This window comes from Aotus nancymaae, unplaced genomic scaffold (genome assembly GCF_030222135.1).
Source record: "Aotus nancymaae isolate 86718 unplaced genomic scaffold, 86718_ANA_hifiasm-v0.15.2.pri h1tg000003l, whole genome shotgun sequence".
Taxonomy (NCBI): Eukaryota; Metazoa; Chordata; class Mammalia; order Primates; family Aotidae; genus Aotus; species Aotus nancymaae.
In genome coordinates this window covers 5,172,450-5,180,372 of record NW_026988414.1, presented here as the reverse complement: position 1 = coordinate 5,180,372, position 7,923 = coordinate 5,172,450, and positions in this window count along the sequence as shown.

Genomic DNA, 7,923 nt, shown 5'->3' with positions numbered 1-7,923 from the left:
GATGTTTTCCTTTGGTTTTTCACAGCAGATCTACCTTGCACATCTTTTGTCAGCATATAGGGCTCATAACTTCAGAACACGAAAGAAATGACAGAGAGACCTCAGTGAAGGAAAGGCACTACAGACCACGTCAACTCGGGATCACACGTGGAGCCTGTGCTGTGTGCCTGCTGTGCAGTGCCTGGCCAAAGGTGCCTGGCCATTGCTAGAACAATAAAGCTCACTGTTCTAGTACTTACTGGTGTGTGCATATGTGTGTGCATGTTGTGTTGTATTTTTTTGAGCTAAAATCTTGCTCCGTTGCCCAGGCTGGAGTGCAATGGCACAATCTCGGCTCACTGCAACCTCTGCCTCCCAGGTTTCAGCGATTCTTCTGCCTCAGCCTCCCAAGTCGCTGGGATTACAGGCGTGTGCCAACACACCAGGATAATTTTTGTATTTTCAGTAGAGATGGGGTTTCACCATGTTGGCCAGGCTGGTCTTGAACTCCTGACCTCAGGTGATCTGCCCACCTTGGCCTCCCAAAGTTCTGGGATTACAGGTGTGAGCCACTGTGCTTGGCCGTGTGTTTTATTTTTTGAGACAAGATCTATGTTATTCAGGCTGGAGTGCAGTGGCATGATTGTGGCTCACTGCAGCCTTGACCTTTCTGCCTCAACTGATCCTCCCACCTCAGCCTCCCAAGTAGCTGGGAGTATGGGCACAGACCACCCTACCTGGCTAATGTTTTGATTTTCTGTAGAGACAGGTTTTTGCCGTGTTACTTGGGCTAGTCTCGAACTCCTGTGCTTAAGTGATCCTTCTACCTCAGCCTCCCAAAGTGCCCAGCCTATGTTTGTATTCTAAGTGTACAAATGAGAGTGAAGGTCATTTCAAATTCTTTTCCCTTCCCCAGAGTGCTGGAAGTAGAAGGGGAAGACCTTTGCAGTTTCCTAACAGTGGGAAAAGGACCTCACAGGTGAGCTACCACCTGGCTTGCCAGTACCGGGACTCCTGCAGCCGTCCACATAAGTAATCTCCAGTTACGGAAATTGGCTGCCTCTCAAGGAACTCTACAAATTTGACAGCTTTGGATGAGCCCCAAATCTGCCTCCCTGGAGCTTGCACCCTGGCTCTCTGTTCTACTCCATGGGCCCACAGTGTGTTTTAAATATTCAGTGACAATATCCCGTCCGTCTAGCCCTCTTTTGGGCTTCCCTAGGCAAAATGTGTCTCTGGGCTATCACCTTTCCCTGGAGTCCAGGCTGTGGGGACAGATTTCCCCTTTCTCTCTGCCCACCCCTCTTCAGTTTAGGGGCCTGTTTCTGACAGAATTTTCTTGGAACCGAAGTGGTGGAACCCATAACTTGAAGGAACACTTCTTTGGCAAGCAAATTACTTTTATGTATGTGACTGTTATTTTAACTAGCCTGTCTCTGCCAGACGATCTATTCATCACACATCTGGGGCTTGGGCGCTGTTTTCAGGGGTTTTTCTAAAGCCTTTTTTTCCTCTTCAGCCCATTCCTTCTCTCCCTTTTTCTCTCCAGATATTCGGGTGAGAATCAGAAGCCAATCATCACCTATACTTTGAGAGATCTGGGCTCTGAGCGTCTTGCACCCGAATTTCCCCGAGGCCTCTCACGTCATCCATTCCCTTCGAGAGCTTCCTCCCGTGTTGATCACGGATTCCGCCTGCTCTCCACGGTGCTCTGGCTTCCTCAGGGAGCCGGGCCTCAGCTCCCAGTTGCTGGTGCCCCCTCAGCTGGGAAAAGGGCTTCCTGCCTTGCTTGAGTATCACCTTTGCAGAGGGAAGACACTTGGGCCAGCTGGTGGTCTCACCCCCCTTCTCTTTGCCCTTTCATCAGTGGCTTCTCCGGGTTCCGGCCTCTCTCACTCTTTCTTGCCCACTGTGCCCTGGCCAGGCTGGTGGTGAAATGGGAATGCTATTAGGTTCAATAGCTAAGCTACTAGCTCCCTTCTTTTCCTTCCACTGTGTTGCCCCCTCTTCCCCCATAATGGGCCTCCAGGAACCTCCTGCCACCAGGCTCTGTTGAAAGGCTCCACTTCCAACTATGGTCTGGCGATGACCAACTGCAGGCCCTGTGAGTATTAGTGCCTTCCACCGTGAAGATAAAGCCATACCTCTCTGTGATTGTACTCTGGGAAGTGGTTCCCAGGCCAGCACCCCTATGAAGTGTTAGGCATTATCTGAATAGAATGGTCTGGCCCAGATGGAAAGGATTGAGTGGTTCCCTTCCTGGGACTCTGTGTGGAAGATATGGCCCACAGAACTTCATCAACTGCCTCCAGAGGGCTGGCAAAGGCCTGGCAACCCCGAGAGATCTCAAGAGGGCAGAGGATTCAGGAGCAGGGTATTCTGTACCTGGGACTTGCCCTGGGCACCAAGATGGCCCCTTGCTTGGATCCTGGAGGGCAGAACACAGGGAGAGCCAGTGGACACCTCCTGTAACTGGAGGCCTTAGCCTAGGGCTGATATTTCCTGGGGCTAGTTTGGAGGTCCCTTGAGAACTTATATTCTGCTGGAGGGAGGAGCCCTAGTCTGAAGGAGGAGGCCCAGCTAGGTGAAGAGGGAGCAAGACCATGAAACAAAATTCTGGTGAATTAAAACGTTAAGTACAGAGAAATGAAGCCATAAACTAGTTTTTAAAAATATATTTTTATTTTATTATTATTTTTAAATTAATTTATTTTTGAGATGGAGTCTCACTCTGTTGCCAGGCTGGAGTGCAGTGACATGATCTTGGCTCACTGCAACCTCCACCTCCCGGGTTCAAGAGATTCTCCTGCCTCAGCCTTCCGAGTAGCTGGGATTGCAGGAGAGCCACCACACCTGAGTAATTTTTGTATTTTTACTAGAGACACGGTTTCACCATGTTGGCCAAGATGGTCTTGATCTCCTGACCTCGTGATCTGCCTGCCTCGGTCTCCCAAAGTGCTGGGATTACAGGCATGAGCCACTGTGCCTAGCCTATTTTTAATTTTTATTTTTTTGAGACATAGTCTTGCTCTGTTGCCCAGGCTAGAGTACAGTGGCATGATCTCAGCTCACTGCAACCTCCGCCTCTCCAGTTCAAGTGATTCCCCTGCCTCAGCCTCCTGAGTAGCTGGGATCACAGGCACACACCACTACGCCTGGCTAATTTTTTTTTTTGTATTTTTAGTAGAGACAGGGTTTCACCATGTTGGCCAGACTGGTCTCTAACTCCTGACCTTGTGATCTGCCTACCTTAGGCTCTCAAAGTGCTGGGATTACAGGTGTGATCCACTGCACCCGGCCTAGTTTTTATTGTTTGTTTTTAAAGGAGTTGAAGATTTATTTGCTTTTGCAGTGGGGAAGATGTTATTAAGGATAAGACCAAAAAGAAGCAATCTTAAGAGGAAAAATAGATTTGACTATATACAATATAAAATGTGTTTGGTAAAAGCAAAACAACAAAACAAAAAAACCCACATAATTGAAATGTAAGCTACACATTTAGGGGGAAAAAACAACTTTGCAACATATAGAACAAGGATTTGTGAAATTAATAAGAAAAAAGATGAATATTCCAATTTAAAAGGGGAAAGAACGTGAAGCAATCCACAAAAGAAATACTCAAGGCTAATAAATATAATCCATGGTAAAGACATTTTACCTCACTAGAAAGCAATTAAAGTGATAATGAGAGCCAATTTTCCTACCTATTCAGTTGGCAGTACCCAGCATTGACAAGGGGAGGGGGAAATGAGGCATTCATATCCTGTTGTTGGAAATATAAGCTGGTATAACAAGTTCTGGAAGGTAATTTGGTATCATGTTTCAAAATTGTAAATGCATAATTCCTCTCGATATAGCAGTACTACGTTTAAGAATTCAATCTAGGAAGATACTCTAAGTAACTGAAGATGTACAAATTTATTCATCCTAGTGTTGATTATAATATTGAAAATTTGGAAGCCACTATAATGTCTATCTATAAATCTGGTACAATCCTACAATGTCATACTAGGGAGTCATTTCAAATGATGTTGTAAACCTGGCACATGGCTCATGCCTGTAATCCCACCACTTTGGGAGACCAAATTTGGAGGATCACTTGAGCCCAGGAGTTTGAGACCAGCCTGGGCAACATAGCAAGACCCATCTCTACAATTAATAATAATAATAAAATGACTTATAAATGTGTAAATAAACCGCTATGGTATGGGGAAATATCTATGACCCATTGTTGAGTGTGGAAAAGCAACTTATAAAAGAACATGTGTTGTGTGAGACTATTTAAGTTGAAGTATACATGCGTGGCCAGGCACAGTGGCTTATGCCTGTGATCCCAGCACTTTGGGAGGCCGAGATGCGTGGATCACTTGAGGTCAGGATTTCGAGACCAGCCTAGCCAACATGGTGAAACACTGTCTACTAAAAATACAAAAATTAGCCGAGCATGGTGGTGTGCACCTGTAATCCCAGCTACTCAGGAGGCTGGGGCACAAGAATCACTTGAACCCAGGAGGTGGAGGTTGCAGTGAGCTGAGTTCACACACTGCATTCCAGCCTGGGCAACAGAGTGAGACTCCATCTCAAAAAATAAATAAGGCTGGGTGCGGTGGCTCACGCCTGTAATCCCAGCACTTTGGGAGGCCAAGGTGGGCAGATCACCTGAGGTTAAGAGATCAAGACCATCCTGGCCAACATGGTGAAAACCTGGCTCTACTGAAAATACAAAAATTAGTTGGGCATGGTGGCGTGCACCTGTAGTCCCAGCTACTCGGGAGGCTGAGGAGGAGAGTCGCTTGAACCTGGGAGGGGAAGGTTGCAGTGAGCCAAAATCGTGACACTGCACTCCAGCCTGGTGATAGAGTGAGACTCCATCTCCAAAATTAATTAAACAAAATATACACATGTATATACAACATATGATGTTACATTATATAATGTATACATAATGCCCTCTCTATTTGATACCTATAGATTTCTGTTTTTTTTTTTCTCTCTTTTGGAGAAAGAATCTCTGTCACCCAGGCTGGAGTGCAGTGGAGTGATCTCGGCTCACTGCAACCTCTGCCTCCCAGGTTCAAGTGATTCTACTGCCTCAGCCTCCTGGGTAGCTGGGATTACAGGTGTGCACCACCGTTCCTGGCTAATTTTTGTATTTTTAGTAGAGACGAGGTTTCACCTTGTTGGCCAGGCTGGTCTCAAACTCCTGCCCGCTTTGGTCTCCCAAAATGCTGGGATTACAGGCGTGAGCCACTGCGCCTGGTGTATAGATATCTATTTTTATTGATGAGATAATGAGATAGTATATTTCATGAGATAAAATGTAGTAAATACTTTGTAAATCCTGGCAATTAGGAAATGAGGGTGGATAGGGTGGTTGGAGTCAGATATTAAGGTGTATTTTATTTCAAGCCGAGAAATTTGGATTTTACCCTGTGGCCATGGGGAGGCAATAGAACTCAATTTAGTGAACAGTTATGGAGTGTCTGCTGTAGAAATGTCTAAATGAAAAAGGTCTTTTTGTAGAGAATATTGCTACAGAGAATGCTGTTTGTATTAAGTGAAGGTCAATAAATTGGCTCTCCAAGGCACATTGCCTTGGGAACTTCATCAGCATTTGGGGCTAGCCCTCAGCCTTGTAGACCTAGAAATCTATCTTTGGGACACAGGGAAAGTGGGTCTAAATCTGCCACTGACTTACAGTCACTACGTGTAAAACTCACATATAGAATTAGAATATCACTGTGTTAAATTTCAGAGACATAGTGCAATGCAAAAATGAGACATATTTACCACATTATTTTCAACTACTTCTAGTAGTACTAACGTGGATGGCTGCCATTTATTCGACATTTAATGGGTGCTGGACAACATACTAAGTACTTTTTTTTTTTTTTTTTGAGATGGTCTCGTTCTATTGCCCAGGCTGGAGTACAGTGGTGTGATGTTGGCTCACTGCCAGCTCTGCCTCCTGGGTTCAAGTGAGTCTCCTGCCTCAGCCTCCTGAGTAGCTGGGATAGCGCCACCACCGTGCCCAGCTAATTTTGTATTTTTAGTAGTGACAGGGTTTCACCATGTTGTCCAGGCTGGTCTCGAACTCCTGACCTCAAGTGATCCACCCGTCTCAGCCTCCCAAAGTGTTAGAATTACACGCGTGAGCCACCGAGCCTGGCCAAACAATATACTAAGCACTTTTCATGCATTATTTCCTTGCATCCTCAGAACGACTCTGTGAGGTAAATACTATTATCTTCATTTTACAGAAGCAGAAACTGAGACTTCTGAAGATTGAGTTGGTTGTACAACACTGAAGTGCTGTGAAGTGGGGTGTGACTTCATAGCTTGCCCTACTTTAGATAGAACATGTCAATCACGTCCCAAACCTGTGCTAAGCATCAGGGCCACAGTAGTGAGCAAAGCTGACAGCCGGTCCTCATGGAAGCTTCGAGTTTAGCAGTGGAGAAACATCAGTTACATTAATCACATGACCAGAATAGTAGGTAATCAGAAAATGCAATGGAGAAAAGGTCGAGGGAACCAGGAGAGCCTATGGCAGGAGGATCTGACCCCACATGGGGGCCACAGGAAGTGATACTTGAGAGAAACCTGATGGTGAGTAAGTTACTAGTTATTGGAATAGCAGAGAAGGAAAAGCAGTTCAAACAGGAACAGCACACACAAGGGCCTTGAGGCTGGAAGAATCCTGACATATACAAGGAACCAAAAAAGGCCAAAGTGGCTGGAGCACCAGAGAATGGCCCGAGATGAGACTCATGGAGGGCCCGTTCCTGGTGTTCAGCTCTGCATTTCCAATGCGAACCTTGGTGACTTTCTTACAATGCCTCTGTGACCAAGCAACCTGCCTTCTAAAGGGTCCACTCCTCCTTTGAGTGGTTAACTTTTTTTTTTTTTTTTGAGACAGTCTTGCTCTGTCACCAGGCTGGAGTGTAGTGGCGTGATCTAAGCTCACTGTAACCTCTGCCTCCTGGTTCAAACGATTCCCCTGCCTCAGCCTCCTGAGTAGCTGGGACTACAGGGGCATGCCAGCATGCCCAGCTAATTATTTGTATTTCAGTAGAGTTGGGGTTTCACCATGTTTGCCAGGATGGTCTTGATCCCTTGACCTCATGATCCACCCGCCTCGGCCTCCCAAAGTGCTGGGATTACATGCATGAGCCTTTCTTTTTCAGACGACAGTCAAGTTTTCTTAGGCTGAGAGTCAACTTGTTTCTTTTTTTTTTTTTTTTTATGAGACAGGGTCTCACTCTGTCACCCAGGCTGGAGTGCAGTGGTACAATCACAGCTCACAGCAGCCTTGACCTCCTAGGCTCAAGCCATCTCCCTCAGTCTCCCAAGTAGCTGGGACTAAAGGTGGGTGTCACCACACCTGGCTGATGTTTTTTATTTTTTGTAGAGATGGGGTCTCACTATGTTGCCCAGGTTGGTCTTGAACTCCTGGACTCAAGTCATCCTCCTGCCTTGGCCTCCCAAAGTGCTGGGATTACAGGCATGAGCCGCTGCTCCTGGCCAACTTGTCTTTTTAAGTCGTCTTTGCATATCATAATTCTGCTTGCTTCACTTGGTTTTAAAGTTGGAGTTTCAGAAGACTGTCAGACTTCCTTTGTAGTTGTATTTTGGATTGTCCTCTCTCTAGCCTTAGATGATATTATTACTGGTCTTCAAGCAAGGAAAGGCTTTTTCTCTCAGACGTGAGGCCGAGCTGTGTCCCTCTCACAGAAGGGAAGGAAGCTCTCAGAGATTCAGGGGTCTGGGCTTCTCAAATTTATCTGAGTCCACTTGGATAGTAGAGCTTGTATAGAGTCTCTCTTTAGTGCCACTAAGATGCAGTGCATGGTGCTTGCTAGACACTAGGTCACGGACATAAAGTCTTTATGGTCCCATCCCCTGAACAGCTCACAGCCTCTGTTGTAACTTAGATTTCAAAAA